This window comes from Mustela nivalis, assembly GCF_964662115.1.
Source record: "Mustela nivalis genome assembly, chromosome: 18".
Lineage (NCBI taxonomy): Eukaryota > Metazoa > Chordata > Mammalia > Carnivora > Mustelidae > Mustela > Mustela nivalis.
The window spans coordinates 47877267-47905000 of NC_139037.1; the positions used below are offsets into that span (position 1 = coordinate 47877267).

A 27734-nucleotide genomic window follows, 5' to 3' on the forward strand; every position below is an offset into this window, starting at 1 on the left:
CATTCACAAAGGGCGTGGCTCTGTTTCATAGGTGAGGAAATGGTGTCAGGATGACATGGGGGGATGTTCGTGGTCTCTGGAGATGCAACTGATATCATCGGGAGGAGAGGCGGTGATGCCTGGGTGAAATGATGAGGTTCGAGACATACGCATCTGTGGCTGCATTACACATTCATTGCATGGGGTAGGAGATGTTGGAGCCGGGTGTGGAACATGGGTGCTCACTGTACCCTTCTGCTATACCCTTCTGCTTCTATAAGACTCAAATTTTTTCTTTTTCTTTTTAAAAAGATTTTTATTTATTTATTTGAGAGACAGTGAGAATGAGAGAAATCACAGAGGGAGAGGGAGAAGCAGGTTCCCCGCTGAGCAGGGAACCTGATGTGAGGCTCCATCCTAGGACCCTGGGGTGACCTGAGCCAAAGGCAGACAATGAACTGAATGAGCCACCCAGGTGCCCCAGGACTCAAAATTTTTCTAATAAAAAAGTTTAGGGGTGGATGCCTGGGTGGCTCAGTGGGTTAAAGCCTCTGCCTTCGGCTCAGGTCATGGTCCCAGGGTCCTGGGATCGAGGCCCGCATTGGGCTCTCTGCTCAGCAGGGAGCCTGCTTCCTCCTCTCTCTATGCCTGCCTCTCTGTCTACTTGTGATCTCTCTCTCTGTCAATTAAATAAATAAAATCTTAAAAAAAAAAGTTTAGGGGTGTCTGGGTGGCTTAGTCGATACACGTCTGCCTTTGGCTAGGGTCATGATCTCAGGGTCCTGGGATCGAGTCCCACATCAGGCTCCCTGCTCAGTGGGAAGCCTGCTTCTCCCCCTCTCTCCCCTGGCCTTTGTTCCCCCTCTTGCTAGCGTGTGCTCTCTCTCTCTTTCAAATAAATAAAAAATATATATATAAAAAACTTAAAACATTGTATGGTTTAGACATGGAAACCCCCAGATCTGCATTGGTGTTGGCCGGATTCAAAGTTCTCTCACCTAATTGTTTAATTGGATGTATTTGGATACTGGCCATATGTTCATCTCATGTATCAGGGGACATCCTAGGATGGGATGCTAGCCGGAGGCCTCACCGGGACACGGGGTCACTTGAGTGAGGGCTCCAGGGAACTCGGGAACAGACTTCTGCCCTCCCAGCTGACCCTAGGTCTAGTTCCACTTAAAGCCTTGTCCCCTCCAACAGGTCACTGCTCACGGTTGGCAGCTGCCTGTGTCTAGCCCACTGCCATCTGGACTGGCCTCCGCCTTGGCTTCGATGCTCCCATTCTTGGCCTTCGAGACCCTTCTCCAGCGAACAGACCAGATCCTTAGCCTCACCTGTCAGGAGGTGGTGAGTCATTTGTCAATTCATACCAAATTTCATTTCCTTGACCCACTCCTCGATTCCGTATCTAGGAATTTATCCTCAATGGAAGCAGGCCCAAATGTGCCAGAAAAAAATTGGAGATTAGGGTAGCCTGTTCCTAAAATAACAGATTGCAGTCGGGTCTATAAAATATCCCCACTGGGATGAGCACAGAGCATTTTTTTAATCAGAAGCAAACAGCCCATTTCAGCCAAGCAAGAAGCAGCTTGTAGTTCACAGTACTGTGTTGCGCACTTACAAATGCATGAAGAGGGTAGATCTCATGTTAGTGTTCTCACAATAATAAAATAAAATTATATAATCTAAAAGTGGGGGGGGGACAAAGAGTCAGGCCCTTCTCTCTCAAAATAAAGTCGCATTTTATTTTATTTTATTTTTTAAAGATTATTTATTTATTTGATAGACAGAGATCGTAAGTAGGCAAAGAAGCACACAGAGAGAGAGAGGAAGGGAAGCAGGCTCCCGGCTGAGCACAATGCGGGGCTCTATCCCAGGACCCTGGGATCATGACCTGAGCCGAAGGCAGAGGCTTTAACCCACTGAGCCACCCAGGCGCCCCTAAAGTCGCATTTTAAAGCATATTTCATGACATGCATTACATAAAAAAGATGTAATGTTCATGCCTTACATAAAAAAGATGTTAGGCTGCAAAGAATCATGCCAATTTCATGTAAAACTGTATGTGTAGGTGGGCACAGAAAAAAAAAGGAATAGAAAATGTAGCAAAATATAACCAGTGTTTTTCACTGCGCTGTCTGGTGAGGGAAGAAAATTCCATTATTGAAATCTGGAGCCCTGACAGTGTTCATTCTCTTTGACCAACTATTGACTACGTACATATAATACATATGTAATACACACATATAATAAATACATGTATCTGTATGTATATACATGGCTACATAAATATTAATATTTATTGGTAATAAACAGAAATACTTCCTGCCTCTTCCCTGCCCCAAGACCTAACAGGCCGTGGAGGAAAGTAGGCATCTGTCCCCTGTTTAAATCACTTCAGTGGATTCCTTTTGTTCTGCTCATAAAGACCCGGCTCCCTCCCTAGACCTGCAGGCTAGGGGTACTCCAGAACTTCTACAGAGGCTGTGCTTGGCGAGGTAGAGGGTGCACCCCAGTCAGGGAGGGACTGCCTCTGGGCCCTGCTGCAGAGGTCCATCTGCATGCTGGTTTGACTCGCACAAGCTGTCTTTAGGAAAGTGCAAATGATTTCTTTGAACATATGTGCATACGTTTATGCATGTGTGTACACAGAGGAATTGCAGTGGAATTCTTCTCATTGACATGGCCGTGACTTCACTGCTCTGTGTAATGTGGTTTAACCAAGCATATCTGGAACCAGATGGCTATTGTGTAGAAAAATCAGCAGTGTGCACACACAAGCACCAGTCTGGGGCCAGGCACTCGGTCCATCAGAAGAGGATGAGGCCTGGTTGACAGAGAAACTAAGAAAGAAGAATCTAGAAGGATAGGGTCTGGGGAAAGGATAGCTAGTGTTAAATATTTTCATGATTTGGAAACCCATGTCTTCGGAACAGAGGTCAACGTTGAGTTGTTTCCAAGAAATCCAACCGCTTCCTGCTAGGGAGGAAATGTATGTATTGTTTGGTTTCCAGCCGAACACTGAGCTAATGAACCACGGTGAGTCCTTGAACTAAAATATAATCTGATGATTGGGCCAGGAAGCAACATCCAAACTACTTCTTTTCCAGGACCACAAGTTTCCAATTAGACATGTGTCTCTTAACTGATTTCAGATCTGGCCCTGATCCCTCCTGTAACACTAAGGTCTGGGGCCTTAATGAGGACCAGGGTTTCTGGGCACAGGGAGGAGGCCAGGGTCTGTGCACAGAAAGGCTTTTCATGACAGAGAAAATGCAAAGGTTTTGAGAAAACTTTGAGAAAAGGGCCTCCAACCTCCTTGTGCTGCAGAACTAGAGTCCGTCCGTATTCACACCAGCTGCCGAAAGGGAGACGCCAACCAAGTGTCTGTCCGTTGCCAGATGTGGGGATTGGCCAAAAGTGGCAGATACACACTCGAAGATGTCACGGCGTGTGAAATAAACCTGTCGTAAAAAGACAAAGACCACGTGATCCCATTTACGTGCGTTATCTAGAGGGGCCCAAATCACAGAGAGACGGCAGGTACAGAGGTTGTCGCAGTGGGGTTGGGGAAGGGGCGTGGGGCCTCAACGTTTCACGGGTCCTGAGCTTCAGTTTTGCAAGAGGAAAGAATTCTGGGATGAGTTCTAGAGATGGATGGTGCAGATGGTGCTGATGGTCGCGGAGTGTGAATGGATTTTATGTCCCCAAATTGTGTACTTCCAATTGGCTAAGATGGTACCTTTTACGCTACATGTGTGTATTCTACTGCAATCAAAACAAAACAGAACAAAATGCGGACACCCAGACCAAAATTAAGGGTCATCGCCTTGATGAAGATGAACAGAGCCATGGCCCCAGGAGTTAGCAAGAGGGGGAGGGAGCGTGCCCCTTCGGGTGAGGCCAGAGGCAACCTGGGAGGCACAGCATCCTCAGAGCTACTTCAGCAAGAGCCATCAGAGAGACAAGACAAGTGTGGATGGTTTCTGGGATGCTGCTCGGTGTGGAAATCAAGAGAGGTAGCCAGTCTCCACAGGGGCCACTGTGACATTGTGAACAAGAGTCAGATATGAGAAACCCATATGTAGAGGAGACACACAAAGGCATCCCCTGCAGTAATGATGTGGCATTTTACCATCAGGAAAAGGTAACTCCTTTAAAAAAACATAAATGGTATTTTAATGCCTGGGCTGATGACTTTTACTTAACTCCCAATTTAATTCACTACCGAAGATTAGGTCTATATACCCTTCAACTAGGATATTTAACTAACAATTTAAGAAATACATTGAGGGGCACCTGGGTGGCTCAATGGGTTAAGCCTCTGCATTCAGTTCGGATCATGGTCTCAGGGTCCTGGGATCGAGCCCCACATCGGGCTCTCTGCTCAGCAGGGAGTCTGCCTACCCCCCCCCCCTTCTCTCTGCCTGCCTCTCTGTTTACTTATGATCTCCCTGTCAAGTAAATACATAAAATCTTAAAAAAAAAGAAAGAAATACATTGAGAAGGAAAGCAGGATAGAAAATGGTCTGTAAGTAATAATCTCAGTTTTGACCAGAGGTTATTCATTCACTCATTCATTCACTTGTATGTACCCTAGAAGAGCATTATCCAATAGAAACAGAAATATTCCAGCCAACTTGTAACTACACTTTCTAGTAAGCACTTTAATTTTTTACCACTTCTATTTTTAAAAAGCAAAAATAATAAAGTAGGTGAAATTAATCAATACAGAAAATTTTAACAAGGTATGTAAAAAAAGTTTTTTGCACTAACTCCTGGAAATCTAGCATGTATTTTGCAATGACAGCACATCTCAATTTGGACCCGCTAGTGGCTACCATGTTGGACAGGCCTGGTCTGGAGTGTACTGTGACGTTTCTGAAGCCACACACATTCACCTTTGGAACTTGGAAAATTCCAGACTCCATGACTCTTTCTGCATCCATACAGCCTGGCTCCCCTGCCCTCGCTGGCTATGGTTTCCATGGCAACAGCCTGAGCCCGCCCGGAAGTGAGGCATCAACGCTCTGGGAGGATCAGAGCAAAGCAAGGAAAACAAAACAGCCTGGCTGGGGGATGGGGCAGACTGGGGGATGGGGCGGAGGAGGAGAAGGCCCAGCAGATAAGCCCCCATCACTGCCTCCCGCGCAGCATTAATGCATGAAAAACAGCATCATCAGACAGGGTCTGTGAGAAAGAAAACAAAATTGGCTTCCCTGGGGTGTTAGAAATCACAAGTCTCCCTTGTGATGAGCACTCAGTGATGTATGGATGTGCTAAATCACTACATTTCATGCCTGAAACTAATACTACACTGTGTGTCAACTAACTGGAATTTAAATAAAAACTTTAAAACAACAAAAAGAAATCCTAAGTCTCCCCAAAGCTCCAGTGATATGAACTATCTATCCCACATTTCATATACTCATGCATTTACTCATGTGATAAAAAGGAACTGAGTTCCTTTTATTTGCCAGACTCAGTGCTAAGGGCAGGAATTCCAAAAACATCCAAAACAGGCAGAGCCTCCACCCTGGAGAGACACGGATTCATTTAGAAAGTTTCATTTTTTTCCTTATTTGCTACACAGAGTTTCCACAGAGTCTCTCTCAGGCGATTTGCTGAAGCCACAAAGAGAAGTCTTTGATCTCTTAGAACGGACATTCTGGCAGAGAAGGTGAGCTATAAACAGAAATATAAAATGATGTTGGGTCGATGAGTCCCTAAGATGAACACTAAATTGGGGGTCATGGTAAAGACAGTGACATGAAGTGTGATGATTATGAAATAAGGGAATATCTGTAGGGTGGCAGAATCAAGAGGCGATATGGATAAAAGGAGAAAGCCATGTGAGCACACAGCAGGTGCAAAGGGCCTGAGGCAGGACAATGTTTCAAGGGCAAGCCAGCTGGCAGAGAGTCAGCTTCAGAGAAAAACCAGAGCTGAGGATGGAGAGGATGCGAGGCAGGGGGCTGCAGGACCTCACAGGTCATAGTCCTGGCTCTGGAATCTATTACTTAAGAGAGAAAATTATAAGATTGCCAATATGATTCACATTAATTGCACAACTACTGTGTGTTGGCTCTGGGTTGGGGACACTCACATCACACCTTTCTTGTTAGAGCAGCCCACTCATTAGGGTGACTCTAAGACTTACCTGAGCCACCGAGGTCATGCAAAATGATTAGCACACAGTAAGTGCTCAATAAATGTTATTCTCTCTCCCTGGCCTTTTGTGCCTGGGGAAACCAGAAGGATGCGTTTGCTTTCCCATACATGAGTGACAAGACCTACATTTTCAAGTGTGGCCGTGCCAGGTGAGGGCAGAGCCATCACCACCCTCAAACATGCCTCAACCAGCCACTGCTGCCCTGGGAGTGAAATGATACTTCCCTGGCCTCCTGCCCCCCAGGATTCTCCTTCTCCCATCAGCAGATCTACCTCAGTGCGGCAAGGAAATCCTTACCCAGCCCAGGGCAAAACCCAAACCAGGCAAGCACCAGAGAAATTTGAATATATATGTGTGAACATTTACACATTTAAAAAGTATAATTAAAGTAGAATTCTCACTGTTGATTTTAAAGTATTACCAGGCTTGGTCCAACAGGCATATCGCGAACAGGTTACTGTGTGACATGAGGACATAAAATGTGCACGCCCAAGGGGCTGTGGAAGGCCAAGCCCCACAGCCCACTCAAACCACCATCAGAAGAGCTCATGGCCAAGAGGGCCCAGAGATCTAGCCTGCTCTGGGATGCCTGGGGTTAGATCTGATGAGGGTTAGAGATGGACATCTTGAGAACAGAGGCTCAGCTGTATCTGGGGGCACCAACCCCTTCCTGACTGGGACAGGACCTGTGCACTGTCGCACTCCAGTCTGGCGTCAGATCATGAACTGGGGGGAGATTCCAGGGTGGGTTGCTCTACACAGTACCTGGGCTGAGGGTAGACCTTCGCACGGCTTCTTCTCAGGATGGTGGCTTCCTTTCCCATCTGAGCCTCATTTCCCTTCAGGCCTGCAAACCCTCCCTCTCGACCCTCACCTTCAGCTCTTGGTGCTCAAGGCTCTGCAGGGTAGGATGAGGGGTGGCAAGGCAATGTTTGGGGAACACAGCATGAGAAAACATGGGTAAATTGTTTTATAATCATAGGATGGAGGAGGAGACGTCTGGGGGCTTAGGCGGGTAAGCGGCTGCCTTTGGCTCAGGTCATGATCCCAAGGTATTGGGATCGACTCCTGCATTGGGCTCCCTGCTCTCCCTGCTTGGTGAGGAGCCTCTATCTCTCTCTCCCTCTGCCACTCCCCCTGCTTGTGCTCTCTCCCTTTCTGTCAAGTAAATAAATAATATCTAAAAAAAAAAATCATGGAATGGAGGAGACCTCACTAAACCCAGTGGAAAAGCCAACAGACGTAAGAAAAACCTGTATTCAATTCGACAACATAAAACTGAAAATCCCCCTGCTACAGGTTACATTGTGTACCCCCCCAAACCCTCCTTACCAAAAAATTCACACCAAAATCCAGACCTCCAGTACTTCAGAGTGCGACTGTATGTGGACACAGGGCCTTTACAGGGATTAAGTTAAGCCGAGGTCCTCAGGCTGGATCCCTACCCATCCTGTCTGGTGTCCTTGTAAGAAGAGGAGGGTCTTCACACACACAGGCCATGCAGGGGTACGGCGGTCACAGGGGAGGGGATGGCAGTCACCCACAAGCCGAGGGGAGAGGCCTGGCACAGACCCTTCCCTCACCGTCCTTAGGAGACACCAACCCTGCTGACATCCTGACCTCAGACTTCCAGCCCCCAGAACTGGAGAGTCCATTTTCCTTGTTCCAGCCCCAGCCTGTGGGGTTCTGCTACGGCGGCCCCAGCACCCGGACGCGCCCACCACGGGGACTATCTGATCCACCGGGCGAAACTTCTTCCAACACACAGGGCGGTTCAGTCCCGATGACCGCTCACTAGTTATGGCATCTCCTCTCACAGATTTGTAAGAAATAGCTGCACCTGTACAGGCCTTCAAAGCTGCTATAAGCAATGAACACACACTGGGTCACTCAGAGTAACAAAGGCTGATTCTCCCAGCGTTTGGAGGTCACGAGTCTAAGACCAAGGCATCAGCCGGACAGGGCTCTCTGACCCCTCTTCACATCATCTCCTCTGTGTCTCCGTGTATCTAAATCTCTCTCTTCTGAGGGCACCAGTCTTTGGGTTTAGGGCCCACCTGAAATCCAGGATTGTTTCGTCTCAAGATACTTAGTTAATGACATCTACAAAGACCCTACACTTCCAAAAAAGGTCATGTTCTAAGGTCCTGGGTGGATGTGAGTTTGGTGGGGCATTATTCAACTCACTACAAAAACCAAAATAGAAAACAAAGTTGGCAGGGGGAACTCAAAATGTCTGTTCACAGTTGTTGATTTCCTGTGAAGGTTTAACTTCAAGCTTCCTTACTTGCCCCTTTCAACAGTCTAGCAAGGTGTAAAGTTTACAAAAGTGAGATATTTTATTTTACTTTAAGATTTTATTAATTCATTTGAGAAAGAGAGAGAGAGCACAAGCAGGGGAAGAGGGAGAGGGAGAAAGAGGCTCCCTGCTGAGCAGAGAGCCTGATGCGGGGCTCCATCTCTGGACCTGGAGATCATGGCCTGAGCTGAAGGCAGATGCGTAACCATCTGAGTCACCCAGCTGCCCCCAAAGTGAGCTATTTTAAAGGCAATTGGTTGAAATCACCAATCTGTTTCTATTTTGATATCTCATCCCTTAAAACAACAACAACAACAAAACCTTACACTTGACCATATTGACGTGGTGATGGGAATTTTCAGGACCCAGCTAAAGGCAACTTGGGTAGGGGGCAGATTTTGTGGAATATATGCACGTACAGGTTTGCAAGATTTAGCAAGTAGAAATACAGGATACCCAGTTAAATTTGGGTTTCAGATAAACCATAAGTAACTTTTAGTATAAATCTGTCCCATGGAATATTTAAGACATTAGTATAGTACATACCTATACGGAAAAGGTGGTCACTGTTTATTTGAAATTCAAATTTTATCTGGCAACCCTATTTCTGTTATTAGTTATTATAAGGTCATATCTGTGTAACTACATATAGTTATATTTACAGTATCATATATAATAATATATACACATCTATTAATAACTATAAAGTTTTTAGTAGCTACTCTGGGGTAAAAATCACTCCGGAAATACCATGCCGCGCTAACCCCACATTGATTACAAAGGTACTTATCACACTATGAACATGTCTTATGCAGGGACTAGAATTATGAAAACTGTGGGAGAAGAGATCAGGTTTGAAATGTACAAAGCAGAAGATGGCCCAGAAAATTTTTCTAAACACGAGAAGTACGCAGTCTGTACGTGGAGGACCCCTTATCACTAATTCCTGGACAAGACACAAATTCTTCTCCATCAGCAATGAACATATCAGGCCAAGGTTTACGTTAGGACATCTTGGAAAAGCATGGTTTTAGCAGAATCTCCAGTGCACTTGGGAAGGACAAACAGCACAGGAGGCTGGTCGTGAAGACAAGTCCATGTGTGTCTAGGGCATCTGTGTCTCTAGGCAAAATGTCACATCACATTCCCTCCAGTACCGAGAAGTTACCCGCAAAAGCAGATGCCTCCATGACAGGATTCCTGCCCACATTCATCAACCTGTCAAACTGTCAGTCACGGCAGCGAAACCATTCTCCGCAAGGTTGTTCTGCGCCTCCCAATACACTGTAGCAGCAACTTTAAAAAGCACAGCAGCCTTTCTCGTGTATGAGTGAATTCCAGATCAAACTTGTAGATGTTTCTTTATCAATCACATCAGATTTCAAATGTGCCAAAAAAGGAAGTATGCTGGTGGGCGCCAAACCCCAGTCTGAAAGAAAGAAAGCTGGCAGGGCCTTCGAAATCGGAAAGTAGCTAAAAACACTGTTAGAATCCTAACGATAAGAAAAAGAATCATGACAGCCAAAAAGATGCAGATTGTGAAAACAACTGCACAAGGCATTTTTTTCTCGTTACAAGAACCAGGCCTCTTCCAAATAAGAAATTAAAAGCAGAAAGAAACATGGAAACAATAGCAAATTAAAAAAAAACACAACTTTCAGGTCACCAAAAAACCCCCAAAAAACCTGCAAAGAGGCAGGTAATAGTTTTGTTTCAAGTTTTGTTTCAAACAAAACAAATAGTTTTGTTTGCCGTGTTTAATAAGGACTGCGAGTTTCGTTGTGCTCTGTGGCGATAAGCAATATTCAACACTGTAGAAAAACTGGTTTTTGTTGTTTCTCCCCCCAAACTGTGAGGCTTGGTGGTATTTGTAAAGATGCCACTGAATGTGTGATGACAATATAACCTAGTCCTTCTGAGCGCTCCAGCTTTCCTATAGCTGTTTTGTTTGTGAAAGATTTTCGACTGGGACAGTGTCACTTGCGTCGAGTAGGTCTCCAAACTGGGTGGATGTAGGCAGATGACGGAGGTTTTCCTGGAGCGCAGAGCCTGTGTCTGCTCAGATGGTACATTATTCAAATAAAGATGCACCAGCCCCGATAAGGAGGAGTATGTATTCTCCCACTAACCAAAATTTCATGGGAGTTATTACTATACTCATGCGCACTCTGAGGGGGAAAATGTCAAAGTGAGAAAAAAAATGTGCCTTATTTAAACAAAACCGTATATAAAGAAGGCATTAAAATAATCGGGAACGTTCATGGAAGAAAGTGGCAAACCGGACGCTTGAAGCCGGATGCCAAGTGCGCCTCCAGCTTCAGGGCTCTGCTGGCATGTGGGGCATCTGATGGGAAGGGGATTTACTTGGTTTGTCATAATGTAAAAATCCATGAGAGATTTTGGAGGGTCGGGGGGGGGGGTCTTTTCTGATTCCTGAAAACCACCCATCTGAGATGTTTTTCAGTAAAGTGAAACAAATTCTAAATGACTGTAATGCACCATGAACGACATTCTTAGTCAGTATGTGACAGTGCAGCTGTTGTGAAATTTGAACAATTCTCTTCACAAACACTGATAAATCAGCAGGAATGTACCATATGCCACCCTTCATCTCAGCAGAAAAAGAGCAGCTGCTTCTGCTCTGAGGTCACTGACTCCCACCTCCGTGTTTTGCAATGGTGACACGTTCTCTCTTTAGGTTCATCTCACTTTTGTTTAAATTAACTGGTGCAATATACATAACATAAAATTCACCATCTTAACCATTGTTTAGTGTGCGCATCAGTAGTAATGCACTCACACTGTTGTAACTTTCTCATCTTGCAAAACTAAAACTCCATCCCCTTTAAACACTAATTCCCCATTCCCCTTGGCCTCCACCCCAGGGTCACTGTTTTACTCTGTCTCTGCATCTGACTACTGTAGGTGTCTCATACGGTCTTTTTGTAAAATCATCCTAGACCAAAGATTACATTTTTCTAAGAAAAATTCTGTTAACAAAATTGTTTTCAAAAGAGGAAGTTACACATGAGTGTGCAGTCAAAATAAAAACAAAACAAAACAAAATCTACACGGAGAAAAAGTATTACAGAGATATATCAGTCAGCTAATTAACAAAACATTTTAAGTCATTTTTTAAGGTTACATATTTTTTAAGGTTACACATTATAGTACTTGGCAGCGTGAGGTGGTGACGTGAAGGATTTGCTGTGGTTTCTGTAGATTCTACATAAATCATCACATCTGTACCAAGTATTCATATTTGTCATTTTGTAGTCTTTTCCTCAAAGAGTGTCCCCTAAATTGTGAGGTTTTGGGTCTCACAAAACCTAGATCTAACACCTGTATTCTGAAACTCAGACTTTGAAACTGAAATGAGATGTCATTTCTCCTAGCAGGTAGTTGAAGACAAGAGACTTGATATCACCCAAGGGTGACAAGAGGGAGAGGGAACGGATGTCGTCACAGCCAGCTGTGGGAGAACACCGTGGTTCAGCCTTTCTGGCAAACATTTTGGCAATGATTGCAAAAGTTTAAAATGCACATGTCCTTTGATTCAATAATTTCATGTCTGGGAATCTACTCCTGCCCATTTGAACCCTCACAGCAGTCACTCACCTACACGGGGCTTATAATAATACTGCCTACAAATGCAAGAAACAAAAAGCAAGTTCATGAAACATATCCCCAAGGATGTCCAGAGTCTATTCTCTAAAAACAACTGCTGTTTTTAAAAGAATATTTAAGGTTACGAAAGCATGTTACATGAAAAATGATAAAAGCTCACATATGGGCCACAAAACCACTTTTTTTTTTCAAAAATAATCCACTTGTTCATTATTTACATACTGCATATTTATCTATAAACTGTATTGAGCATTTTCTATCTGCTAGACACTCTGAAGGCTTTGGAGAGCAAAGATAGAACACTCTGCCCTCGTGGGCCTTCCTTTTAATGGGTAATCCAAAAAACAAACTACCCATTCGGAAAGTGACTTAGCAACGTACAGATAGTTTGAAATGATGAATTCCATAGCAGCCACTAGTTCCGTTCCCGGACACATACCCTGGAGAAACCCTCCATCTGTGAGCAAGGAGACAAATGCCAGAATGGACAACAGCAACAGTGATGATCTGACAGATGCTTGTTGTACGCCAACTTCCCTCATGTCGCTTTGCAAGAGCGAACAGTGTGGTGTGGGTGCGGAACCCCGCTCTTCCCCAGCGAGAGGGGGTGCGTGAAACACAGCGTGTGCATGTCACAGCACACTGCCTAGCCACCTGAGGGAAGGCTCCAGGCCCCAAGCCCAACACAAGCGAAGCTCAGGGACAGGACTGCTGCATCGGGGAAGGCAGGCACAGAAGGATGCTGTCAGTCACCTCTCCCCTAGACAGGGTCTGCCTGGCAGTTGTTGGGAATGATCTTTCTGTGCTTATTTACAGCTCTTAGGTACTGTTCTGACGTCCACCTTCCATAATTCAATTAGCGGGAGCAGCTAGAGGAGTGGAGGTCCACAGGAACCAAATGCCCACTCCCCAGACTCCTGCCCCTCAGTGAACAGTGCTCTATGAGTGTAATCAGATTTGCTGTCCTCTCTTTCAAGAAACATGCAGACATGACAACTACATGCTGGGAATTTTTTTTTTTTTTTAACTCCATACCTGTTTACCTCTACAGCCTGGAAAATTCCAGTCAGTTCCATAGCTCCCTCCGTCCCACGCCAGGCAGCAGTTGTCATGGCAATGGGTAAGCCTGCAGGTACCAGCATGAATAAAGCCGAGTTGCTGATAATAAAATTGCGTGGTGGGGGTTGAGGAGGATTTCGCAGGATTGACGCCTCCCTTCCCCCTGACTGTGGCTCTTCATTTCAGAGCAGCTTCTTGTGATTGAAAAGCTTACCCTAGTGACAAAAGCATAATTTGGAGAATCTAATCCCCCTGGGGATGGAGAGAAAGGAGTATGTGGGGAGGCTGAGCGGCACTGGGCCAGCCAGTACCTGCATACAGTGGTGCATAATGTGGCCACTCAGTCCAGCAGCAGCAGCAGCAGCGGGAGCTTGTGACTTTCATGAACCCTCCAGGTGTGTCTGGGGTCTGTCCAGCACGAGAACCACTGGGCCGCAGGGTTGATTAACCCAATTAAGGCCTTATAAGGTTGACAATGTTTTCCCCACTATTTCCCATCAGATAGGAAGGACCTTCCAGTGTCACCCTAGGTGCCTGGATATTCTCTCCCCATTAAGCCCTGACATACTCACTCTCCCCAAACTCTCCCCGCCACACTCACATCTGCCTCCTGATGCCTCTCTCTTCTCTCGCCATCTCCAACCAGCTTCTAAGGTCCTCATGCGCTCAGATGCCAGGAAGGGGCAATGGGGAGGGTCTGCTTAGTCGGTTCCGGGGGTTTCCTTTCAGGGTGATGAAAAGACTTTGCAACTACATGGAGGTGATGGTCACCCAACATTGTGACACTAAATGCCACTGAATTGTTCTTTAGAATAGCTAATTTTATAAAACCTGAATTTCACCTCCATAAAATTATTAAAAAACAAAAACCACTTTGAATTCAACACATTTCAAATTTGGTCCCATCATTTATAAAAAACCTGGTCAGTCAGAATGTTGGGGCATGATTTTCTTTAAACCAGTGCTGCCCAACAGAAATATAGTCCAGTTAATGCATATAACTTAGAACTTTCCAGTAAACAGGACATTTCCCAGGAAACAAAGAAAGAGCTACAACTAATCCAAATAACACAATATATTTTATTTCACTCACCACACCTCAAAACTGTCCTGCGTCTGTCCTGGATAAAACATGACGTCTGTGTGAAATTCCTGTCTCCAGAGCCAGCCAGCCATCGTTCTCCAAGTTTTGTTGATTCTGCCTCAGAAACAGGTTTTCCATCCGCCTGCCCTATTGATCTCTCCTTCAGGTCACCGCAAACACAACCCTAGAGATTCTTCCTTCTCAAAGGAAGAATCAACCCTCAAGCCACTTCCTACCAATCCCTCTTCATGCGATTCCTAAGAAAAAAAACTCCACCTCTTCATGACAGCCTATAAACCATCACAGTGATCCCAGCTGTTCTTTGTAGAGGAATTTGGGGGTGCCAGCTATGTTGGAAGGGTCAACATGGAATTGTCCCACATAAAGTCCTGAACCATTGGACTGTACACCTAGACTGGGTCTTTCTCTGTAAAGAGCTGACTGTAAATACTTTGTGGGCCATGCAGACTCTGACTCATCTCCTCACCTCTGCCATTGGAGCGTGAGAGCAAATGTAGGTGAGAGTAACAAGTGAGCATGGCCGCATTCCAATAACACTTTCTTTATGGACACATCTCTCCATCTCCCTGACTCCCACATCTCAACTACTTCTCCATCCTTCCTCTCCTGTGTCCTTCTGGCATTTCTTCATGGGTCTCTTCCACCATCTCTAGTCTTCAGTTAATTTTCCTGACAAGTGTCAGGCTAGATTTCGCAAAGGGAAATCTGGTCAGCAGATGACACTGCTCTTTCAATACATACCAAGTTCTTTATGAGGATCTATGAGCAGATGGACTCAAAAATTTCCACATAGAAGGGCCTTGACAGGGACAGTCTAGCGGGAGGTTCGAAGGATTATGGGACTTGCATTGAAGCCATGATTGTGCAATCATCCCTCATCAAACGAGGCAGTTGTTGGGAAGAAGCCCACACTCCCATGTATTTAGGGACCTACAGAGTTCGGTATAGAGGAGTTAAGAGTGAAAACACACTCACTATTTAGTATTCCAGGGTTTGTGTACTTAGTTCAACAAATGCGCCTGAAAGAAGATTGCCTTGATATGCCAATATTTAAACCCTTCATCCATAAGGAAAACTGGACCATGGGCCATGATGGGCATTTGGAACAAGCACTCAACTCTTCTCAAAACGGGGACACAAGATTTCCCACCGAGAACACGAGAGCTGCGAACACGACCCAGAGATATTATCTATACACAGAAGGCTAGTATTCAAACTTATTATGGTTTAGAAATGGATGTCCCCAGAATACTGGCCATGTTGTGCTGTTTCTGGGAAAACCATTCCCTTCCTGAGTTGGATGTCAACGTCTATAGAACTTGGACTCATGCCTGGCATTCGGAGGTCATTAATCAGGGGAGAAGTCCATGGTAGGTGACTGCCCTATGGTTTTATTTGGCAACTGAAGCCAAGCTGACATCCTAACAGTTTTCAGAGATGGTTTAGTTTTTCCCTCAGAAATAATCACCTCCAACAAAATCTTCCTTTGTGTTCAGTTTTTGGTCCAGATCTTGTGTTTAGGGGCTGTTTGCTGAAGGACATCAGGAAGTGTCTGGAGCAGGTAGAGAGCTCCTTTGCTCATTTCAGCACCAGACAGCATAGTAAACACTTTCATAGTTGTGGGATGGGAAGTGTCCCATTCAACCCAACAAAGCCAGTGGATATGAAAGAAGACATTAATAAATCTGTCTCCACAAACACTGAAAAGTTAGGTGCAGGGAAAAGCCCATAATGAGCAAGACTGAGTCAAAACATCACAAAACGTACATTCAAAACATACATACTTAAGCACTAAGTCTGCAGAGTGCCAAGAGATGGAAAAAAAGGGGGAAAAACCCTTAAAATAAAAATGCAGAACAAGGATATTCATTCAGAGAGAGAGGGAACAGAGGAGGGGGAAACTTGAATGTTGAAAAGCACCTCATCTGGGATCCAAAAAACTGGACGTCAAAACCAATACAAGAGATTGTGGCTCCCATCAGACTGAGAAAGACGAGGCAAGCTACGCTAGGAGGGTCGTGAACGGTGCACAGTGCAAGGCGCTGCCCCAGGCTGGCGGTGCCAGCGGGGGCAGGCTGGATGGCTGCCTCTTTCCCGGAGCACTACGCACCAGCCATCAAAGGGAAAGCAGAAACCAGCACACACCAGCCCCCTTCTGGTGCCCAGCGACCCCCGAGAAGGGCACTCAGGGAAACTGGGGCGGGCATGAGGGTTGGGGATTATTCAGTGAAGATGAGGGTGAAGATGAGGTGGGTTCACGATCAGGAAAAGGCAGAGTCTTCCCTTAAAAATAAAAGTTGTGGGGGTGCCTGAGTGGCTCGGTCGGTGAAGTGTCTGCTTTTGGCTCAGGTCACTATCCTGGGGTCCTGGGATTGGGCCCCACATCAAGCTCCCTGCTCTGTAGGCTCCTTCTCCCCTGCCTCTGTGAGCATGCTCTCTCTCTCTCATTCTCATTCTCTCTCAAATAAATCAAATTAAAAAATAAAACAAAATAAAATAAAAACAAATAAGTCAAATAAAAAAATAAAAATAAATATTGTGTTTTGAAGAACACGTGGTATCAAGGTGTATTTAATGGGACAAAGTAGAGCACTCCCTTATACAGCGCAGAGTGGCTCTGTGTCAGGGCCGCTGGCGCTGACAGCTGGCTGTGTCCCAGGCTGTGTCACTCTTCATGGGGGGCAGGTGCCCCGGGCTGGTGCAGAACATCTGGGCTCTCCCCAGCCACCCTCTAGATGCTCCTTGTACTCCCCTCCCCAACGCTGCCAGCTGCATTCTGGTGGGTACGATCTCTCCTGCTTGAAGACACTAACCACAGTCTGGAGTCAGAGTCACCATGCGTTCCTGCACCCATCCTCCAGCTGCACACGACACGCTCAATGCACGCTACATGCGTACTTTAAAATTGTCCAGCAGTTACGTTAAAAAGTGTAAAAAGAGGGGTGCCTTGGTGGCTCAGTTGGTTAAGTGTCTGCCTTCACCTCAGGTCATGATCTGAGAGTCCTGGGATTGAGCCCCGAGCTCCCCTCAGCCCAGTGCTGGCTCACTGCTTAGCGGGGAGTCTGGTTCTCCCTCGCCCTTTTCCCCTTCGCATGCTTTCTTTTGCCTCTCTCTCAAATAAAGAAATAAAATCTTAAAAAAATAAAAAAGCACAAAAAGAAACAGGTAAAAATAATTTTAATGATGTATTTCACCTAAACCAGGATATCCAAACTCATACTATTTCAACATGTTGCACTGGCCATCTGTTGAGGGCTTGCTGGCCATGCATGAGGGATTATTAAGAAACTCTGTGCACCAAGAACTCTGGGAGACATAGGAATACAGCAGGAGCAAAAAACGGCAAGTTTCCCGTATTCTGGAAACTTCCATCTTAGTGAGAGAAACAGACATAAAAGTAAATACATGTAGCGTGAGGCAGTTGGGGAAAGGGCCCCCTGCCTCAGCGAGGCAGGAGGAATGCATGGGGGTGAGGAGGGGCCCTGGGAAGGGTGGAGGTGGGTGGCGGAGCGGAAAGGCTGTGCCCAGTGAGGCTTGTTTCCAGAACTCCCTCTCCAATCAGCTTGGCCTCTTCAGCCACTCAGGCCCCTGCAGAGAGGGAGGGGGGTGGCAGCTGATTACCTCCGGGACCCCACTGTCCCCACTGTTCCACCACACCTCCACAACCTGCTCACCGCCCAGACCCACCTCTCTGCTCCAGAAAACAACAGCAGCCCCAGGGCCTTTGAGCCCCCCTGCTGCTCCGCCTGGGACCCCACCCACAAGCAGCACCAGGCTTCTAGGGGCCCCACTGCTGTAGGGCTGAGAACATCCTCTTTCCCCGAGGTGTACAAGGCCCTTCAGGACATGCCAGGAGAAGTGCTCTCTCCTGGCGCGCGCGCGCGCACACACACACACACACACACACGCATGCACCTGTCTCCTTATAGGCATCCAAGCCTCCCCCAGAGGCCAGCCCCAGCCACTGCCCAGGACAAGCCACGCCCTCCCTATGCCTCCTCTACCCTGCTCCCAGAACCTATGTTGGGTCCTGCTCAGAGGCCACCACCATGTGAGATCACACTGCCCTTGCCTCACTGCAGGGTTTTCTTTGGCCTTCCCCACTGGAGGGGGTGCTCCTGGGGCTGGGCCCCTTTCCGTCTGGTTCCCTGTCACCTTCGTGGTGCTGTACAGTGGGTGGTCACTTGGCAGATGTGGCGTGAATCAGTGGGCACATGCGTGGGTATCACCCGTCTGAAGCCTACCTGCTTGATTTTCGGATCAGGCTCTCACAGACAAGGGGCATGTGCGTGTGTGTACGCGCATGCATTCCTCACTTCTCTCTTTCTTTAAAATGTTAAAATCCAAAATCACTGAACACAGGTGCTCCAACAAATCTGTTCCCGCGTGCTCCTGGCAGCCCTGCTCACAGTAACTTAAAGGTGCAAAGCACCCAACGGCCATGGACGAGGGATGACCAGAGCGGGGTCTCTCTGCACGAGAGAGCATCACTCGGCCGTATGGTGGGGCCAGGACATGGTGACCCTCAACAGCAGCATGCAGGGCCGGGGGAGCCAGCCAGCGCAGACCACACGTGGTAGCTAGGCTTGCATTTGAAGGAATGGCCCAGAATCGGCAAATCTACAGACACAGAAAGTAGGTGGGGACTGCTCAGGGTTGGAGAGATGGGACAATGGGAGGTCACAGCAGGATGTGTTTCTCAACACGTCACCAATGGAGATGGTCGCACAGCCCTGCAGACACGCTAACGACGCCACACTGTCCTCCGCAAACTCACCTCTGCCTCTCACTGGAACTGCGTCAAACCAGAGCAAACTGAAAAGGCAAGAAGCCTCCCGTGGGCAAGAAGGCGGTGATACTGGCGTGTTGACACATGGTGCTCAGGGTTACAGCCCAGCAAACGGTTTCTCACAGAGAGTGTGGGGACACATGTCCTGTCCTGGGTCTGCAGTGATGTGCCCGACACACCCGTCCGTCAGCACAGCCAACCTGCCCCAGGCATTTCCCTGAGCAGTCAGAGGCCAGAGCAGTGCCGTCCACAGGAAACACATGCCAACTGCGTCTCTGGTTTTCAGTTTCCCAGTAGCTACATTTGAAAGAATTCAAAGAGGAACACCTGGGTCGCTCAGTAGCTTAAGCCTCTGCCTTCAGCAGAGATCCCAGGGTCCTGGGATCAAGTTCCAAGTTTGGCTCCCTGCTCAGAGAGGAGTCTACTTCTCCCTCTCTGAGCTCTCTCTCTCTTCCTCAAATAAATACACAGAACTTCAAAAAAATAATAAAAACAAAAGAATTCAAAAAAACAAGTCAGATTAATTTTTAATACTGCATTAAAAAAAGCCCAGCGTCTCCCAGCATTTCAGTATGTCCTCCATATAAAACACCTTGCTGGCATATTTTACATTGTTTTTGTCATTCTCAGTCTGAAATCTGGGGTGCACTTTATCCTTATGGTTGAGGCAATTCTGAGTCTGATAAACCACATTTCAAAGGCTCAGAGGCCGCCTATAGTGAAGGCGAGGAGAGAAGTCTCTCTACCCATCGACGGTTGTCTCCCTGGGGCCTCGTGAATGACACTGGCTAAAGACAGGTTCACAAGAGAAAAACACACAGAAGTTTACTGACTGTGCGTCTCACACGTACGTATACATGGAAGCATCCAGGGATGGATGAGGAGCCCAGAGGCCTGGTTAGAACTTGGGTTTAAGTATTAACCAAGGGGGGGCACCTGGGTGGCTTAGTTGGTTAAACGTCTGCCTTCAGCTCAGGTCCTGATCCTGGGTCCTGGGATCGAGTCCCGAGTGAGGCTCCGTGCCTGCTTCTCTCTTTCCCTCTGCCTCTTCCCTCTACTTCTTCTCTCCCTCAAATAAATAAGTAAAATCTTTAAGAAAATATTAATGAAAAATAAGGGTCTGTGGCTTCTGGGCTAGGGAGGCAAGTTATGGAAAGGAAACTAGTGGAGGTATGGCAAATGGGGGTGTAGTGAGGTCTGTTGTGCTCATTTTGGTAAATGCCTTTTCTCTTGAGAAGACCGAGTAAGAGGGAGACCGTACACTCATGCTCTGCTATTAGAGCTTTTCCTGGGTCTCCCAGGTCTTGATGGCCTTTAGCTCAAAAGAATCCATGTACCCGACATGTATATTTGGGTGGGGGCATGATCTGATCCCCCTGTGGCCACAGCCCTACAGTAGTGAGGAGACCCCATACCTCGCACATGGTAGTCCTGTCATCAATATTTTTTAATGAGGAAATTAATTAGTAAAAACTAGAAACATGCTAAGGAGGTTTTTTGTTTGTTTGTCTTTTCAAGTAATCTCTACTACGCTCAATGTGGGGCTCGAATTTACCACCCTGAGGTGAGGCGTCCCTGGCTCCACAGGCTGAGCACCAGCCAGGTGTCTGGATTACAAGGTCTCACAAAGCAAAACAAAAATCTAAACAAACAGCAAAAATCTGGTGAAACATTGAGTTTTATGCTTGTATATGCAAACCACGGTTTGAGTCCCTGCTCTGTGGGGCGTGAGGTAGGTCAAGTCATGGCCCGAAATTCACCTTCCTCATCTAGGAAAGGAGAGGGAGATCTCCCTCCTCTCCTTGTTCCCTCTCCTTTGCCTGAGAAATCGCAGGTCTGTTAGCACTTAGCACAGTGCCTGGTTTGCAACAAGCCTTCCTAAATGACAGCACAGACTGCAACTGTGTACGCAGACAAGTTAAAAACTGGAAGGAAACATTTAAAATGGAAAACTTGTATGCTGGGCTGACAGTGAGTATTTACAACTACCCCCCCCCCCCCAATTCTTATGAGTTTTAATTGCCATAAAATCAGGTTTAAGTGAAAGAAGCAATGAGCTAGGAATCAGCCTCATTTCTGGGGGGGGGGGGGAACAAAAGATCAGAAATGAGGCTGACGTGAGATTCTCCAGAAAGGGGAAGCACACCCAGAGAATCTTCCGGAGTGTCACAGCCGGTACGGTATAGAGAAGGCAAGGCTGCATTACCGTATTTAGAGATCTCTGTTTCAGTCCTTTTTGTTACAACAAGCACATGCTGACTTTGAACTAAAACCAGAAACAAAAAAGTTTTGAATAAATGTATCGATGCAGAGAGGCAAGCGGTTCTGAATAAAAAACATGGAGCTAATTTCTTCTGGTGCACAGCTTCATTTGGAATTAGTACAATTTGCAGGGAACCCCATGGCACAGGCGTGAAGACCCCTGTAAGTCCTGTCTCTATTCCTAGTATGTTGGGTCTCAACATACTTGAATGCTCATGAAACCTAAAAATTTAAGAAAAGGGCTGCCTTAGTAGCTCAGTTGGTTAAGTGTCTTTTGGCTTAGGTCATGATCATGGGGTCTTGGGATTGAGCCCCAGGTAGGGCTCCTGGCTCTGCAGGGAGCCTGCTTCTCTCTCTGTCTCTCCCCCTGGGTTGTGCTATTTCTTTCAAATAAATAAATAAAATCTTTAAAAAATAAAATAAAATAAAAGACTCAAGGGAATTCGTACTGCCAGAAGTTCTAAACAGGGAAACAAATGGAGTTATCAGATGGCTTTCTGTTTGTCAGAGTTTAAGTATAATAATCAAATTCTTTTTTTTTTTAAAGATTTTATTTATTTATTTGAGAGAGAGAGAGCATGAGAGTAGAGAGGTCAGCAGGAGAAGCAGACTCCCCGCCAAGCAGGGAGCCTGACGCGGGACTGGATCCGGACACCCCAGGATCATGACCTGAGCTGAAGGCACCCTCTCAACCAACCGAGCCACCCAGGCGCCCGATAATAATAAAATTCTACCAATTTCAGCATACTAGCTCTCTTGGGTCCATCCACCTGAAACACTGCAGAATAAGATAAGATATCTCCTTACCAAAAAATAAAGTCAAGTTCTATCTAGAAAGTTCTTAACCTCTGGGCTGTAACCACAAGAACCAAAAGATGATGCTTTTTATTTTAACGGAACACGTGACTGTATATGAATTAATGTGAGAACCACTGAATGTAGCCCCTGTTTTGTGTTGTGTCTTTTTTAAAGAAGGGATGAGTTTGTCAGAGTGTGAAACTGCAAAGCAAAAAAATTAAAAGAAAAAAAAAAGGTTGCCTGGACAGGGTATGCCAACAGATAGTGGAGGTAAGTGTGTTTGCTGAAGACAAAGGGGGACTCTGACCACTGGCACGAGGCCATGTGTTCAGGAACACCACTGCGTGCCTGAGTGTGTGCTGGGGGCATGGCAGCTTGCTTCCATCCTACGGCAAGTGTCCTCGGCCAAGAAGTGTGCTGGGACATTAACTGGCGCTTGGACCTTGTTTCCGTGTTTATCAACTCTTTCCAAACAACCAAATTCAAATCTGGTCGTGGTTCCTTGGAATGTCTTTCCTTATCGCACAGTGAAGTAAGTTGCCCAATGGAGAAGAATGCATCTGAACATTTTAAAGATAATCTGAAACCCGGTGCCCAGTCCCAGGCCCTGCGACTATCAGACACCACCAGCTCCATGTTGACTCACTGAAAATCAATTCTCCAAATGACCATTTTTGCTGCATGGTTAATTCCTGGCCAGATTTACCACATTCATCTAGTTAATCACCATGAGAACAAAAAATGTGTTTGTCTTAACTTTTTCTGACAGTTACAGCAATCTGGGACGTTTGAATGACTATGCTGTGAGGTTTTAGTTTCAGTTCAGCGCAGGTTACTCAGGTTAGACTCACATTCAGCTGCAGCTGTTTCATTGCAGGCAACCTGAAGTTTGGCGTGTTCTGAGGGTCTTTATATATTAAAATGAGAATTTCTCGGTGTTTCAGCAAGGAGTATTCTGTTGGTCTGGGAAGTCAGGGACGTTACAAACGACAGGACAGATTTCTGTCAAGAACCCCTTTTCATGACTGTGTTTTGCCTTTTGAAATTCTCTTAAATGACAGATTATGTTAACCCCATGATCACATAACAATTTTGACATATTTTAACTGTGTAAGAGATGTTCTGTGCCTAAAATGAGAATTGCACCCAATCTGACATGGGATCGAGCTGGATTTGCAAACCAGGCTACAAGACTGAGATAAACCTGCCCCATGGGAAACAAAAGCTAAAACAAAACCAAAATGAGTTTCAACAGAAACGAAACCAAATCGTCAAAAAAACCAAAAAACAAAAAACAAAAAAAAACCCCTTGGGGTGCCTGGGTGGCTCAGTTGGTTAAGCATCTGCCTTTGGCTCAGGTCATGATCCCAGGATCCTGGGATCAAGTCCAGCATCGGGCTCCCTACTCAGCGGGAAGCCTGCTTCTCCCTGTGCCTGCTGCTCTCCATGCTTGTGCTCTTTCTCTCTGACAAATAAATAAATAAATTATACTTGAAGTTCAATAACACCCCGCCACATGGCAGGGTCTGGTGTCATGCTTGCAAATGTTTAACAGAAAGTAGTCTATAGTGAACTGGAAATTCAGTAAACTGTCTTTTTGGCAGAGTCACTTTCCAGGTCCCTGCCCAGAATGTTGCCTCCATCACTAGCCGCCTGCTCAAGGATGCTGATTGGACATCTTCTGTCTCCTGTATCAACCGTTCCCCAGCATTCAAATGCACTTCGATAGCTCCCATCTTAGAAAGCAGATGCTTCCTTAACCCCGAGTCCTCTGGCCACTGCCCCGTTTCTCTGCCCCTTTACAGGCAGTGCATACCACCCAGAGCACCTTTTCACCCCTGCCCTGGTTCCTCCCATGCATATTCTCTCCTGAACCCACTGGAATTGGGCTCCAATCCCAACCCCCAGACCCACTCCTGTCCAGTTCTCTAGGATCCCCCATTTTGCCCAAACCAGTGTTGGTTCTCAATGTCCCTCTGATCCAATCTCTAGACACCACGGGCATGTGGAAGCCTGCCCTCTGCAGCCCTGTCTTCACTTGGCTTCCACACCCCGCATGATCTGGGTTTTCCCCCCAACAGCAGTGAGCACCTCCTTCTCGTCACCATCTGACTGGGCAGCGTGGAGCTCATGCTCGACCCTCAGCCACGGCCCCACCTGTACTCGCGCCCCAGGTGATGTCCAGCCTCCCCATTTTCAGTACCACACCAGTGCCAGTGACCCATGGTGCCAGTGACCCACAGTTCCAGGTTGAACAGTGCCCCCAATTCATGTCCCCTCAGAACCTCAGAATGTGACCTTAGCTGGAACGTGGCTCCTGTAGGTGTAACTCATTGAGAGGAGATCATGCTGGATGGGAGTGGGCCCTGGAACCAACACCAGCAGCCTTACAGGAAAAGGGGAGGACACCCAGAGACACCCAGGGATGAATGCCTCGCGACAACTGAGGCAGAGGCTGGAGTGGAGCAGCCACGAGCCAAGGAGCAGCACCAACTGATAGGCAACAGCGGAAACCGGGAGAGAAGCATGAGATGGAGTCTCCAGAAGGAACCAGCACCTGCCAGCATCTTGCTTTTGGGCTTCCAGACTCCCAGACCGTGCTAAGATTAATTTCTGCTGTTTGTGAGCTCTGGCAATTGGTTACAGCAACCCTAGAAAACTCTAATACTGACAAATTGGCATCTGTATTCCAATTCTCGGCTGAGCTCTAGACTCACATGAGCCACTTATCATAACCTACCCTGTCTGCGTGGATATCACACAGGCACCTCAAAATTGGTATCACTACCATGGGGCTCCTGGCATCCTCCTAGCCCTGGGTTGCCGACTGAATGCTTGTGTCCCCACAAAATTCCTTTGTGGGAGCCCAAATCCCCAGTGTGTTGGGGCTGGGAGCTGGGGCCTGTGAGGGGAGCTTGGGTTGAGATGAACTTATGAAAGTGGGGCCCCCGTGATGGGGTTAGCGCCCTTATCAGGAGAGGAAGAGAGACCAGGCCTTGTTCCCTTTGTCTGCCACGTGTGGACCTGGCAAGAAAGGGGCCTTCTGAAAGCCAGGAGGAGAACTCTCCCAGGAACCAAGTCTGTTAGCACCTGGATCTGGGACTTGCAGCCTCCAGAGCATGAGAGATAAATGTCTGCTGTAGGGGGACACAGTTGGCGGTATTTCATTATAGCAGCTCCAGGGGATAAGATGCCCTGTTCCCCCGATCCCACCCAGTCTTCCCACCTTAGTAAACAGCAACCTCATGCATCCAGTTGTCGGGGTCATGGGCCCAGAGGTCATCCTTGACTTCTTTCCGTCACACTCGCAGGGGCAATCAATAGGCCATCGTACTGACTTTTCATTTTAAGTACGTCAAGGCTCCGTCCAACCAGGGCTCACCTCCTGCAAGGAGGAGATGTCACCCTGGCTCAAGGTCCCACGTCTCTCACCCAGGCGGCTGCCAAATCTTCACGGCTGCTCTCCCTGCTTCTGTGCTCGCCCTGCAGATGATTCTCTACACTATGGCCAGAGCTGCCTTTCCAAAATGCAAGCAGGACTTCACCATGCCACATAAAACCATCCTGGTGCTTCTTGCTGTGCTCGCAACAACATCTCTATGTTCAGAATAAAACCCAGACTCCTCACACATGTCCACGAGGTCCCATAGGAGCTGCTGCTGGTCTCTGATCTGCACGCACCTCACCCACTGTCTGCTGGCTCCCTCCACTCCAAACCACCTTCCATTTCTAGAACATACTGTACATCCCCGCATATAGTTCTGTGCTTCTGTTTCCTCTGCTCTTGCCCCATGTGTTGCCATGCCAGAGTACTGTTATATTACATATCATATCACATTATATATTGTATTTTATATTATTACATATTGTTGTATATATGCTATGTATGTTATACCGCACTATATATTTTATTATATTATGTTATAACATTTGTCTGCCTTTTCTCACTACCTCACACTACATGTCTGTATGACGACTGATGTATTATATATTTATTTGTATGCCTCTTGCCTGTTTCCTCCACTCAGCTGGAAGCTCCACAAGGATGAGACCTTCTGCTTTCTTACCTCAATCTCAATATCAGAACTGCACCTGGTCAATAGTAAATGCCCAAAAATGTGTTTTAAGGGAAACTGATTCCAATAAGTGAAATGTGTCAAGCTGATTTTCTAAAAAAAAAAACCCTGGGGTAAAACAGCAAATTGGGAAGTTTAAAAAATGTGATCATTTGAAGAACTGGTTCTCAGCAAATAGAGCTCTGTAAGTTAATTTGGGGAGGCAGTGGTTTCCCTAAAAGGGGTGTTTTGGTTGGGGTTATACCAGATATCGGACACCAGTGTGGGCTGTGATCCGACCTGCTGTGCAGAAATTTCCAACCGAGTGACTGAGGATGTAATTGATTTGGCAGGTCAGGACTGACATTCGGAGGATGTAATCTTCCAGAAATTTGGGAGACACTGGCCTGAAACATAGTAGACATGGAATAAAAATTGACGGTTGGCATAAATGAAAGAGGTTGGTGGAAACCTGCTCATCATATCCATGAAAGACCCAGGCTGATCAAACTGTGTGTGCCCTGATAGCTGTTGGGTAGAGATCAGCAAGCACTTGGCAAATTAAAAACAGGTCAGGCAGAGAGGATTAGAAGCAGTTTTAAGTAAGTAATTAGAAATACCACACCAGGCCACAAGACAGCTAAAGACTCGGAAAAAGAAAGATGTCGAAGAACACACAGCCAGTCTCTTAACGCTGACTTGGAACATTGAAGGGAAACTAATTTTCCCTGTATAATACCTTTATAATTAAAAATAAAAACAAACAAAAAGAAACATTTTTTAAAAATCAACTTTTCAAGTTTTATAAAGCTGCTTTGAATGATCTCCCGAGACTGAGTTAATTTATTCCATCCTCATTTGTAATGAGGATGGAATAAATTGTAACACACCCAAGTTCACAGCGAACAAGAAGAGATTTCCAAGACCTTATCTCTGTCCTAAAGCCGCAAACAGTGGTAAGGAACTGCAGACTCCTACAGCAGAGCCTGGAGTCCACGGCCCTCATGTAAGAATCTGCCCAGAGGGATATTCTGATGTTCTAAAGAATAGAAATGGGATGATCCAAAGTTAAGAGAATTTTAAGAAAAAAGTATCACATTTTACACATCTCTTGCTTGTCAATTTTCTTTTCCCTGTCTATCTGGCTTAAAAAAAAAAAGTACCCTTCACCAGTTCAAGGACGAAACCAAATACTATTTTGTAAGTTCTTATTCACTGTGACTGATGACAAAGCAAACAGAAAAAAAAAAAAAAGATTACTTTTTACATTAAGGGAACAAATGAAGGCATGTAAATTAACTCAAAATAATCAACCCTGGCACATGAAAAAATAAGAGCAAATACTGTTTTATGTCATTTTTCTAAGAAGGAAAGAGAAAGAAAACAAGGTTGTCAGAACCTCAAAATTAGAGAAACTGACTAAAAGCAGGTCCAGGGAAGTAACTACAAAACAGATGGTGTATTTCGATCTGTTTACCGTCAGGAAGTAGATGTCTCCCAAATACTGACCACATGGCACCCCGGCTCCAAAAACATCGTTCCCTGGCTTAATTACACCATGATGTATATATTTCTTGGAATCAAAC

General features: G+C 46.2%; 1 long non-coding RNA gene across 2 annotated transcripts in view; it reads right to left on the reverse strand.

Moving 5' to 3' along the window:
• Nucleotides 1-1827: 1827 nt before the first annotated feature.
• Nucleotides 1828-27734, reverse strand: part of LOC309852672 — a 58456-nt gene continuing 32549 nt past the window's right edge. For both annotated transcript variants that reach the window (XR_014305336.1, XR_014305337.1), the window contains exon 3: nucleotides 1828-3446. This is a non-coding gene — a long non-coding RNA (uncharacterized lncRNA). The remainder of the gene's footprint in view (nucleotides 3447-27734) is intronic.